Genomic DNA, 13,532 nt, shown 5'->3' with positions numbered 1-13,532 from the left:
AACATTACAATTTGTTGCCTTTGCATTCATTGCTTCGCGCTTGCGGTGAAACTGTGATCTTTTTTTCTTCAGATACGATGCGTTTACAGAAGGCCTGGGGAGCGTGCAACTACCACTGTTCTCTATGTGAGCGGTTTAAATCTTTAACCTTTTTTTCAGGTCAACCGAGAGTGGTTAAATTTGTTGCTTTGTGCATGTTACCCTCGCGAGCAACGAGGGTAGACAATATTTTGCTGCCGTCCTGACATACTGGCAGACTGTCTGCGTCTGTTTGCCGCGAAGTAGGCATGTGCGAATATTCGAGCACTAGGAATGTTCGAAGGAATATTATAGTATTCGAATTCGCTTCGACACGAATTTAAGGTTCCGAAATTTCAAAGTATTCATAATGAACGAATAGGCGTATATTGGATGGCATGTAACCCACCTGTGAAGGTGGTTTCACTGCAGCCTGAAAATGCAATGCCATGAAAGTACCTAACCAACAAAATTGCGCAATGCCGCGAAGCCCCACTTCAAGGTTAAATTAACATATTACTCCGACATAGATTAATCATTTTCAGGGCCGTAACCAGAAATCTTTTTCGGGGGGGGGGGGAGGGGGGGGGTTAACCATACTTTATGTATGTTCGTGCGTGTGTTTGTATGTGTGCGTGGATATATGCGCAAGCAAAATTGAAAAATTTCGAGGGGGGGGTTGAAACCCCCAACCCTCTTCTTGGCTACGCCCCTGATCATTTTTTAAGTTTAAAAGCTTGTTATACGGGCTTATATGTTATAATATGTTATATGTATAGTAACTTTATAGTGTGACGTATTTTATCGGTTATAACTTGCATCTTACTGAAATTGAAATTCTGCTACTATTTGATGCTACTAAACGCCACTAAACGTAGCGTTTAGTAGCGTAGCGCTCAGTTTAGTAGCGTTTACTTGCAGCAAAAAGAATGACAGTCGCACATGCCTCGTTCCAATTAAAAAAAAAAAAACGCTGTGCAGGTTAGTTGGGCCTCGACAATATTTATGCTAATTTTTTTTTTATATAATGTGTGATGCATACTATTCGAACTATTCGATTCAAAATTATTCGAGGTAATCACTGTTCGCTTCGAACCTAAAATAAATTTGCTTTTCGGACATCCCTACCGCGAAGGCTTCTGTGCGGCGTTCCACGGTGCCTAATAGACAAGGACACAAGGAACATGCGGCGCTGCTTCGTATTGGTGAAAAGCATCCCTTTATGAAAGCCTCCTTTCGGGACTGTGGCACGGGAGTACAAACCGGTTCGCTGCAGCGGCGGCGGCCTGCGCATCAGCTTCTCTGCAGTGCACGATTGCTAGCGGCGTTTTGAAAACAGATGAGCAACTCCGCCACATAAAAGTAACATTTACAGTAACTCTAGGGTGCAGTAAAGCTTTAGGGTGCAGGCGCTCGCAGCGACCCGTAGCGGCTGCCGCTACGGTCGTCGAAAATTAAAGGGGGGAGGGGGTAAGGGCACCGGTACCCTGTTCCTCTTAGATCCGACCCTGGAATTTTCGTGGTTGTTGCAATTTCATTCCGAGCTGCGTCTTGAGAGGTTCGTGCATGCTCGCGTGCGACTGCAAATCTTTCTAGCCTCTCCAACGCAACATGCCTAAAAAGAAAAAGACAACCTGTTCCATGACGTTATGCAAAAGAACTCGTGCAATGAAAAGGCATCGATTCTCATTCAGAGCTTCTACGGATCCAGTATGCCTGCAAGAGTGGGCGTGAAACATCAAGGGAGGTCCCTCATGTGTACATAAATTTCATTTGACTGTTCGCTGATTCTTACTTTTAATTAATTATTTTTCTTTTTTACATGCACCTATCTTTTCCTTTCACTGTTTACATTCTGCGCGAAAATATCTGTCTTTGCGTCTGTTCATTTTATTTTTGTTCTTGATGTAACCGCTATAATTGTCAATGAATATTTCAATCATTGTACTCAAACATTACTGCGTGAAAAAGAATGTTAATCAACTAGAACGCAAACCCCGAATTTCCTATATGTTTGTTCTCTACGCCAGCATGTGCCGTTCAGAAGAAGCTAATCTGCCCGCATAGTCTCCAGAGTTTTCTTTTCTTCGTTTTACAATTTATCAGCGCCATGTGTGGCCTACACGACGAGCTTATACCGCAACAAAAAGCTTGGCTTCAACGGGAAACTCCACAGAGCGCAAGCTCACACGCGCGAAAGCACGCCAGCGAGCGGCAGCGCCGTCTGCACGCTGGATCGCGCAATCTTTCCACCTGGCAGGCGCGCTCACGACACTAAGGAGACCTTCCTAGCCCGTATAGTTCTGCGTTCGTGTGATCGTCGTGCCGAGTTCTGTTTGTGCGGTCGACTTTTAACGCGCTGCCTCGCATTGTGTGTATTGTGTGTTGTATTTCGTTGTTACTGACGTAAGCGCAACTGTACGCGGTACCAGGCAAATAGTCACCAGACGCCGACCGTGCGACTTGAATCTCTGCGACTGCTTTGTTCGGTGTGACCGACGGACGCGATTCATAGTTTTGAAGAGCACCTTCAAATGTTTCCGCACGTCAGTGAGTAGCAGCGCCGCAATCCTTTGTCGACGACGCGTTCTGTCGCCCTGGAAAATGCTTTGACGCTCGGGGACGGCCGGTAGCTCGGCGATTCCTCGCTTGGCGCACCATTGGAAACCGGCGGTCATCTAGCAGTGTACGCTGCCAGCGTATTTTTTATTGCCAGAGGTAAGTGAACGTTACGCTTCGTACATTATGAGTTATTGTTATTGTAGTACGCCTTGTCGCCGAAGAAAACCGCATAACGTGTTGGTAGTTTATGCGGTTGTAGTTGTGAGGATTCTGCTCGCGCATGACATTTGTCAAGAACGTAGTCGGTAGTGTTATGAAGTTTTAGTAATTAGCTCGCTTGCACGCACTGCTCTACGCTCATATTTGCTGAAAGGAGACAACATTTTTGTCAGGCTCACCATTGTCATGCGTTTTATGCATGTCTCTCGACAAATTACTTGGAGTAACGCCGTGAAACCGAAGCTTCAACATCCTTTCGTTCGCACGAGCTCTGAAGGAATAATCATCAGCCACCGTGTGAATCGTGAATCGGTACAGTGGGAGAAATATAGTGTATTTAGGGATGTTTTCTTTAGGCGTGCATTTATTTGTCATTATGTAACGTGACCCTCAAAAGCGTTAGGTTAGCATTCTTGGACATTGCTTATCATCTTTCAAGCAATAGATAACATAGATTTGCTAAAAATGCAATTTCTGCAGCATGACATTGTATTTTGTTCAATTGGTTTGCCCCATTTTTATCCTTTATGCACGTTCACCTAATTTGACAAGCCGTACTTTCAGCTGAATTTTCAATTGCTTTTAGCACTATATGTGCGTCCGTGTATTGAAGTCCCACCTCTCATCGCATAATAATAGCTTGTGAAGAACGACGCTTGTCTTTAATTAGCCATTTGTCAGAGCTCTTCCTCCCTCCTCAAAGGACAAGGTGCTGCTGGCACACCTGGTTCGGCTTTTCTTAACCTTTTTTTTTTTTAATGCTGAAGTTTTTTGCAACGTACTGCAGGTAGCAAACAGCAGTGCCTCGACAAACAGTGGAGTGCTGACCATGCAGTCCAGAAGGTGGCTGAGGCAAGTATGCTATAGGAGGTGCTTATTCAGGCAGAAGAAATAAGCATCTGTAGCCAACGTAAAGGTAATGTACAAAGTTCCATTTAATGAAGAAGAATCTTGTTTTGAGCTAGTCATGTCGAAGGGAAACAATGAGCGCTAGATAAATGAGATGGAAATGCAGAGTAACAATGTTATGTATGCCAGCAACCAACTTAAGTTTATTCATGCAAAAGGGTTATTTCCAACTGGTTCATTTAGGGGAAGAGCCCACAGTTTCCACGAATGGGCATACCTGGTAGCCGTTGCACAACCTGTTACTGTGTTTTCGCACTCATTATTATGTGCCACTTACTCTTGTGACGTTCCACCAAGGTGAAATTACTTCACATAAACAGCAGCGAGAAGGCTCTTGCTAGCCAGTTCAATTAAGACAGCGTTACCGTAGCTTTTAGTTCCAGTAAACCAGCTAAGCTGTATAGAAGAGCGTACTTCATGTTTGTCACCATGGACAGTGCATTTTGCCTGGGAACATGGCTTAGTTTTGCAAAGGAAAATGTTGCCTTTCTGTAAAACGTGGTACTGGGAAATGGCATTGTGCCAAAAATATTAAGGTTTATGACTTCTTGCAGCACGCATTGTTGTACAGGGATGTTAGCGTTTTCATAAATGCAATGCATGGTGCTTGAAGAATATAGCGGCCCACTTTAAAATTTATAACTTCATGATTTCAGTATCTGGGACAGACTTTACTGTATACGATTTGTTTCTGGAAAGCTTCAACCTATCTTGCAATTCTTCAAGGCCAATACTGAATTTGCTGTGTACATTTGGCTGCACATTCTCATCACTTATGCTAAACAACAGGCTTGAGTGATGCGTGGAATTCCTGTCAATCAATTTTATTGATTACCTCGGACGATCTACTCTGCTTCCCACAGTTATTGGGTGCTTTGTGTGCATGTGCTATGCATGCTAGAAATGAAAACAGGGAATGCAGGTGGCAGCATCAACGAGTACAATGCCCATAGGCTATTATGAGGTGCGAAATGTTGCCACTGCTAGAATTTACATTATGTGTGCATGGTACAGCTGATTGTGTAATTTAGCACTTTCCAGCTACGCAGTTGGAGCAGATGTCGATCATGTTTATTGTGGTATGGCACGGCCACCAAGTTCGTGCATTCTGCATACCAGGAAACCTGACACGAAGCAACGTATTGCTGTGATGGCAGCTAAGTGAGAACGAATGAGTTTGTCTTCTCTGTACATTTGTCAATATCATTACACAGGCTTGTTAAGTGCATTCAAGCGGCTTTAGCAATGCACTTGCAGCTACAGAGCCAGTAAAGGCAGCCAATTTCATCATCAGAGTTCACTCTGCAAATCCCACTTTCCATAAAGGGCATTGTTTTGTGATAGCTTAAGGTCAAAACTTGCTCAATTAAACACTTCTTGGTGTCTGACATTACATGAATTATGATAATTGTTATATCTCATGTGAAATTATGCCATTGTTTCTTTTTTTTCATATTCTTACTTTGCATACACACTTTACGACTGCACCCTCCCCAACCGAATCTTTACTAGTGCTACATTCTGTTATGGGTGAAAACAATTATTGAACTAAAAACCAGACCAAGGAAAGCAGTATGATGCCCTGTAATGTAGGAGGATGCCGCTATTGCAGTGTTTAGTCTAGAGCTGAATTTAATGAGAAAGGGCAGCAATGTATGTCATCTGTGAATATTTGCAGACCATAATTGTGTTGTGGTCATTTTGTTATCGCAGGAAGCATCTTCAAAAAGCAGTGCTACAAGGATGTGAGCGGCAGTTTCCCTTCAACGAACGGGTCAAATTCATGGAAGCCACGTGCCTGCTGCTTCTGGCCTACACAAACATGCAGCCACCATAGTAAAGTTCTTGCAAAGGTGTGAGACATCCCTATGCTGCATGGATTGAGCATGTTAATTGCCTGTTTTTTATAGCTTATAGTAATATGTCTACAAGTGTACTTCCTTCTAGTGTATATTTACATTCTCTTAAAGGGCCAGTCAGCAAGCTCCGACTTCTTTTTTTTTACACCTCCCAAACAAGCTCGCTAATTCGTACAGAGGGCCGCAGGAATCACATTGTCCGAATGTCAGACACTCCACTTCTAAAAACAATAACCGCACCTCCTCTTCAGCGCTTTACCAGTCCTCTTTGCTAGCGAAGTGGCGTAATGTTGCCTATGAGCAACATTAAGTAACGCTGACTGTTGAATAGTCCTCTGCAATACGAAACGGCATTTTGGCTTTGTGATGATGCAGTATCTGTGGTTGTCACAAGAGTTGCGAATTGGTTTATCTCGCCAGTGCTTTTACTGTGCTTCCTCACCGCACCGCTCTGGCACAGTGGCACATCGAGGAAGCCCCTCTTCAGGACGGTCAGGCTGAGCGAGAAACTGAAACCAGCTGGAATGTTTGTTCTATCCCCTGTGGCTTCATTATTACACCACTTAATGAAAAAATTCATGTGACAACATGTTCACGTTGTGCAAGCGTGCAGTTGTCACAAATTTTAGACTCCGGGGTTGTTTAGGGGCCCTTTAGCCTTAAATTATGAATGGTAAATTCACACGTCACGTGGTTTTCTTGCTTTATTTTTTGCAATGCTGATTTTTAAAATAGCATGTCAGCTTCTGTGAGTGGTAATTTATACATTTATCATACAAAACATCCTGCTATATTCAACAAGTGTTATTATAGATTTTTCATGGCACCAGAGCCACCTGCTTTTTGCCGTGTGGCAGCTACATGGAAGTTCATTGCTATGCTGCTTTGTTTAACTGATATCTTTTCAATCAATGCGTTTCACAGTCCAGGGTGTTTGATGTATTTGCATCTTGATGTGTTTAATATCATACAAGTGATGGATTTTTTCTGTCTTCTAGTGTTTACTTTGCAGCTATTTAACTGTGGTTTTCAGGGGCATATCTAGACAGAAACATCAATTCTGCTAAGCTTTGGTTCGAAAAGAGACGCTGAACAGGAGTTCCTTAGGTGCATGCCCTGAGCACCAGCCTTTTGGATTACAGAAATATCTAAACTGCATAATGTCTGCAGCTCCTTGCTTAATTGCATGTCTTTCTTCAACCTACAGCTCTTTCCATAATCCTTAACATTAACCTACATTACCAAGTGAACATCCCCCGCTGCAATACAGTGGTTATAATGGTCAGCTGCTGATCTGAACTGTGCGGGTTCGATCCTTGATGGAGTGGTTGCACTTTCGCTGGAGGTGCAAATCCTAGAGGTTCCTGTGCTTTTAATTTCACGTTTACATACAGAACCCCATTCTTATTATTACATCAGCAAGTGGACAGAGTGGTAATTCTAGATTGTATACATATTTAGTATAACAGACAGCTGAGCTGGTTGGTAGGTATTCATGTTAAAAAGGCAGGGCATGCAAACATGGACACAAGAGAGAAACCAAGACACCACTAATGCCAACTGGAAAGGTGGACAGTGGCACAAAATAAAGTAGACACAGAAACTTATCTGTGCATGCCCAGGCAAGAGGCGATACCTATCAATCTGGCACGCGCGATAGTCTACGTGAGAGATAACTGCTCAAGCATTTGATTTCTTCTTTATGCTAGTTAATCGACGGTTGGCTCTCTTGTGCACTGCCATTATCGATATGCCAGGCCTCGACAATTGGATGCATTTCTTCATTCATGTGCTTGTACAAAACTGCATTCATCGAATTTTGGCGTGCATTTACGCTCTCAACAATGTAAAGGTAGATTAGGTGATGAGCCTCCAGTTAGTGATCTCAGCGTTTTAGGTGTCTTGACTCTCTTGTGTCCATGTTTGCATGCCCCATCTTTTTAACATGTATTCATATAGTGCGTAAGAGAAATAGGTTATCTAGTGAGTTATTTGGAAAGTAAGTTTAGGGCGAACACCAATATAGCAGTGTAAATTAAATTTAAGCGATGAATGCATCGGGCTGGATTAGGAAACAATATAATGGCGAAATATAGCCGTTTGCTCTTTGCTTATACTTGTCTCAGTTTCTTGTCTCGTATGCTTTGACAATGACCAGGTGTCGTGTTGGATGCTACCTATTGGTTACGAGCTATACATAGACAAAGCAGAGGCTGTTTGGATGCTTTCTAAACAGCTACCTCATGGGGAGAGAAAAGTTCATTTGGGTTATGTGAGGCATGCTAAAAAAAAGTCTACTTGTTTCTGATGTTTTTGTTTTCCTGGCAGACATTCTACACGAACTTGCCCAAAGGCGGAAGGAAGGCACGCACAGATGGACGCACAGAAATCATGGGGCTGCCGTAGAAGCTGTGAATGAGCATTAACCTGTGAGTATGTGTCTTAAACATTTTGCTGAAGCCTTTTTATTTTGGCTGAACATTCTTATCGATGCTTTGTATTCCCTGATTTGTAGTGCAATATTGTTACACCCTGTTGCTTTCACAACAGAGCTCTTTAGTCTGGTACAAGGCCCAAAAAGTTCAACCTAGATGACCAAATTGCGGCAGCTAGTTGTTTCCACAATTAATGCATTAGTGTAAAAAACGCAATAGACGGAGCACAAGAAAAGGGAAGACACAAACAGTGCTGTGCTCGTGTGCTCAGTCTTCTGCACTGCTTTGTTTTACGCTCTGTCATACCAACACACACAAGCATCCATTTTAGCTTATGTAGTAGTCTAGCTCAAACACTTGGTAACGTTCTCCAACGGCAGGATTACCGGATATCTGGCTTGTGAAGTCAATCTAAAGTGCATGCCTGTTCGTGTAGACTTGTGTGCATCCACCATTGAGATGGAAATGCAGCTGTGTTTTAATATTTTAGCCAGTATAGCTCGTGAATCGAATTTGGAGCTGTGGCAGCAACACTTTTATAGGGGGTGAGTTACTAAATTATTGTAGACTTGTGTGCATCCACCATTGTGATGGAAATTCAGCTGTGTTTTAATATTTTAGCCAGTATAGCTCGTGAATGGAATTTGGAGCTGTGACAGCAACACTTTTAGAGGGGGCGAGTTACTAAATTATTGTGTATTTCTCGATGTTTGCATGTTATAAAAACATAGCTGGTTAAAATTAGTCCAGATTTTACGCTATTTCTTAACATATGACCTTCCGCACTGTTCGAAGGCATTGAACCATATGAAATGCTTTGTGCCTTTGTGTGTGTGCCGAAGGTTAGGAGTCATTATACTAGAGATAGATAAAAAGAGGTCAGAGGTTAAAGTAAATTTTTCGCAATCAACTTCTTGTGGGCAGTTATTCAGAGCAGGGTTTTGAAGTAATTTAGCAATACAAGCAGATTAGTGCTTCATTTTAGTGTCTGACAGTGCACACTGTTTTATTTTAGTACCTATTTGGGTCATTTCACGCCAGTGTGCCAGGTCGTTTTTTGACCATTTCCAATATTTTGTAAAACTGGTGCTGTTATGTTTCAGTGTGGGAAGTAGTCATTCAAGCGTTATTTTCGGGGAAAGAATTGCATGATGCAGCAAAGACCTTTCAAACTTCGCATGCAGAAATGAAGCTGTGTCAGGCAAATTAATTGACACATGGTTATTGCGTCGAGCTATTACTACAAAGCATTTGTTTCTTTAACATAGTCACCAATCTTTCATGACTATGATAGTCGAATTTATTTTGATTTCAATTTATGCTATTTGCAGTCGTGAGGAAACATTGCAAAATGCACCATTTTTAAGTATATTGTAAAAAAGACTGAATGTTTCATGTGAAATATATTCACAGTATGCGTTCAGTGCATATACCAAGGGTTGAAAATGCTGCTGGCAAAAAGAAGCAAAAATGTCTTCAAATTGGCACTTGGAAGAAGTAGTGTTTGAACCCATATTGCGGGCTCTCTTTCACTGTGTAGCAATCCCAGCTAAAATGTTGCCTACACATCATAGTGTGCTTTCCTCGTGCGATAATTTAGACAAAGTTTTTAAGGTGTAATATTATCTTCAAGCGAAAAATAATTTTTTCAAATGAAAAATAACAAGGCTGTGGGAAGTTTCTTGGAGCTTTGCCTTCACTGCACAGCACATCATTGTTCTTGCATGGTATTTCAGACAGAAGTATTGCTTAAATCTGCAACATTTAGACTTGCACTATATGAGCACAGGGGCACCCGCGTGAATCCTGTGCCAATGTGCTGTGCAGCGAAGGTCAAGGAACGAGACTCTGTGCAGGAATCACTTCAGTAAATTTTTCCTTGCTTACAACCAAGCAGTATATATTTTTTTTTAATGGAATATAAATTGCCAGCAAAGTATACCACACAATAATGTCTTGGCGACATTTCTGTTTGGAATGCTACATAGCAAAAGCTAAGCTGCAATATGGGTCAAAAGCTATTTTTTCTGACTGTTACAGTTTGGGTGGAACGTTTCTGATTATTTTGTTTTTATAGTAGTTTTATGACAAAGTGGATATCTATTTACTTATTTATTTATTACTTGACAATACTGCTGACACCAGTAAGCAGTATTGCAAAGTGGGCTACAGTGATAAGTTACACATAAAATGATCTTGCTAAGCAAAAACAGGAGCATAACATATACAAAACACAAGATAAACCAAGAACATCTATACAACCGTCTTAAGGAAAATGATAAGGGAACAGCACAAAATACAAAGGCAATGAACTTTGGAAATCAACCTTCGGTATTCCATACGAAAGAATTAGTCTTTCTTCTGATAAATGTTAACATTAGAACTTCAGCATTTTGCAGTGTTTCCTTATGGCTGAAAAAATGTAACTTGAAATGCAAATTAGTAAACTATTTTAGCCATGAAACACTGCCACCTTCAGATTAAAGAAACAAATATTCTGCATTAAAACGGGAACAAACAGCGCTGGACACGGGACGAAGAAAGAACAATAGACGAGGGTGCTGTCGCCTTCGTCTACCTTTTTTTTCCGTCCCGTGCCCAGCGCTGTTTGTTCCCGTTGTAATCATGTACTAACCAGCCCAGTTAGGTGGTATCCTGAAATATTTTGCTCTAATTGCTCAAAGCAATAACTTTGTATAAGTTATCTTGCATGACGCAGTTTCACATCTGTAGATGGATGGATGCTATGTGTATTCCCTTTAAAGCGAAGCATTGACATGCAAGTGGCCAAGCTCAATTTTTGAATTGGCTTAATGCCTTTCCTACCTGAATTAAATTTCTTTCCTTAAAAAAACTTATAATAGGTAGCTTATTTTTCGGCATTGTACAAAAGACCCTGCAAGTTTGTTTTTGGCTGTTCTCGCTGCTTTTCCACTACCAATCCTCCATCTGTCTTTTACTGATTTCTCTTGTGGATGTGTTCATCTTTATCAAGCTTTCTCTAAGCCTAGGGCTTCATGAGAGCTAGTTCCCAACACGTACATGGGTGGACATTTTTACATTTATTTAAAAGGTGGTCCGTCATTTCCATATCTCTCTCACAATCAGTGCATGTGACGCCTACTTACTGGATCTCACTTTATGACTGCATATTCTAAGACAAGATTAACTCGCTTCAGACATTGCACTAGCTTATCATATGCTTCCCTCCTTACTTCGTCCTTATTCTTGCGATAGTTACTCAGAGCTTTTCATTTTTAGTATTTGCTATCCATTAAATCATCTCCACCTCTCTGACATTGCACCTAACGCTTATCGTGCATAAAGTTTAATGCATGCTCTCAGCATCACGAAATTTCGTCCTGGAAATTATCACATGGCTACAGGTATGATCTTTTTAGCAGCATGATCTTTTTCAACAGCAAAGGAGTTTGTTAAAAAACCACCTTTTATACTTAAAATGGGGATGACTAATTCCATACCTTGTTTATTAAAGTTAACCTCTTTCAATTTCCTTACGCTTGTTCTTTGTGTTGTGCTTGCCTCATGGTTTGCAGTCTTTATGGATCTGGTATATTTAAAGAGTTGAATAGCCGGTCACCTGCTTATGACACTGCAGCTTAAGTATTGCACCCACTATCGTTGCCATAGTAGCATTTGGTACAGTAGAGGTTTGTAATGAATGTAACGAGATGTGCAGCTCATGAAATAATTGTTGAACAACGAATGTTGTTGGAGCTAGTGATTCAACAAGAGGACTCCTCTTTAGAGGGGCAACGAATTGCATCAAGGTTGCTGCAACAACTTAGACACATCAATTTGTTGAAACATTGGCTCCAACAACACGCTTTGTTCAATGGTTTGACATTTATTCAAGCCGCCATCTTCAGCTCAACTTTTGTCGCGTTAAGATGTACAGGATATACAACTGTCATGTTTTCTGATAGAATTCAAGAGCTATTGACAGCAAGCCTTGCTTCTCAATTTAATTCTCATCCTTTACGTTTACGCTTTAATCTTTGTCATCTTCAGCCTTATTATATGTGCACTGCAGCAGTAGCCCTTCGCAGTGGTCTACAATTTGCCTCGTCTTGTGCGAGCCGATTCCATTTTATACATGCGCAATGCTTCATTTCTTCACCCACATAACTCTCGGCTTTCTCGGCAGCATTAAGTACGAAAATTGTAACTGTTAAGACTTTTGCTTCAACATCATGACAATAATTGAATAGAATTGATAATGCACGTAAATAAATACTCTTGCAGTTAGAACGTAGTGTGTTTAACCCTGAGTTCTTGTGTACTATAGCAATAAGTCTTCGTGAAATCATGCTGCTTGTTCTTCATATAATTAGAACGAGTCCAGAAATATCTGCAAAATACCGTTTCTGCTTTTTTGATTTCTGAAACAGTGATGCTAAGGGAGGCCATGTGCACATGCACCATAGCAATGTTTAAATGTGTATAAATTCTGAACATTGCTGTTGCTCAAGGTGTTTTCTTTCACTTCCTTTTCAGACGTACAGAAAGGAGCGAAGTGGAACTGTCCATGGGCCGTGCACACAGTTTCATAAGCAGGCTTGCAACACTTTTGACAAATATGTTCCTGAATACATCTGCCAAAGTGGCATTTAAAGAAGCATGTAGTAGTGTACTTCACTGTTTATTTGGCATGAAGCAGCAGGTATGCTTCCGTCATCAGCAAGTTCACACAGTACAGTGCATCTACACATGGCATGCTACCCCCACATCTACCAGCTCGGGATGTGTAGCTTGATTGTAAAATGTTTACTTTGACTTAACACAACAATTATTAACAAAATGACATGAAAGTTTTGCCACCTATGCAGGCGACATTCTCAGTATACGCTGCCAAATATAAGCGGAGTTTGACCAGTCCATTAGTCGCACATTTCCTTGTAAACATCTCGTAGAGGGCTGCTGTTGTTGTTGCAAGCCAATGCGCCGTGATGAATGAACCATGATTCCAAGATTTTTCTTTTCCTCCGACCTTTGTACACGAGGTAGCATCGTCGAATTGATTAGGTCAAAGTTATGCCTTGTCATTCAGCAGCGTTCAACAAGCTCCGTCTTAGAACATGTTGCATGGGTGGTTTTCGCAACATCCTCTTTGTGTTCTTTAACCTTCGATTACCTTCTTCAACCCATTTCGCCTATGCAAGTTGTGTCGCAATCCCCACATTGTACTTCGTAGATGATCCCGCTCTAATCTTCGGCGGTGTTTGTGTATACCTTGTCCTTAGGACATGTGTTCACAAAGCCCAAAGACCGCACACCTGCGGATGATTAGAGCAGGGTATTCTACAGAGTACGTTGTGGGGTTCACGACACCACTTACATCGGCGAATTGGCAGGAAAATGCCAAAGACGTTCAAAGAACACAAAGTGGGAATGTTGCTAAAGCCACCCATGGAGCGCATTTTAAGACAGCTTGTTGAATACTGCAAGACGACAGGTTATAGCTTCGACCTTAACAATGCGACGATGCTGGCTCAGGAACGAAGGTGGA

At 41.5% G+C, this 13,532-nt stretch overlaps 1 long non-coding RNA gene across 1 annotated transcript; it reads left to right on the top strand.

The window, feature by feature from the left end:
* The first annotated feature begins 2,318 nt into the window (after nucleotides 1–2,318).
* Nucleotides 2,319–13,320, top strand: LOC125756791 (uncharacterized). Its single transcript, XR_007414746.1, has 5 exons — nucleotides 2,319–2,736; nucleotides 3,587–3,715; nucleotides 5,422–5,561; nucleotides 7,896–7,996; nucleotides 12,521–13,320. It is a non-coding gene; the product is annotated as an uncharacterized LOC125756791 (long non-coding RNA).
* The last annotated feature ends 212 nt before the right edge of the window (nucleotides 13,321–13,532 follow it).

Source organism: Rhipicephalus sanguineus, unplaced genomic scaffold, assembly GCF_013339695.2.
Source record: "Rhipicephalus sanguineus isolate Rsan-2018 unplaced genomic scaffold, BIME_Rsan_1.4 Seq775, whole genome shotgun sequence".
NCBI lineage: Eukaryota > Metazoa > Arthropoda > Arachnida > Ixodida > Ixodidae > Rhipicephalus > Rhipicephalus sanguineus.
The sequence above is the reverse complement of the archived record's forward strand: the minus strand, read 5'-3'. Positions and strand labels throughout refer to the sequence as shown.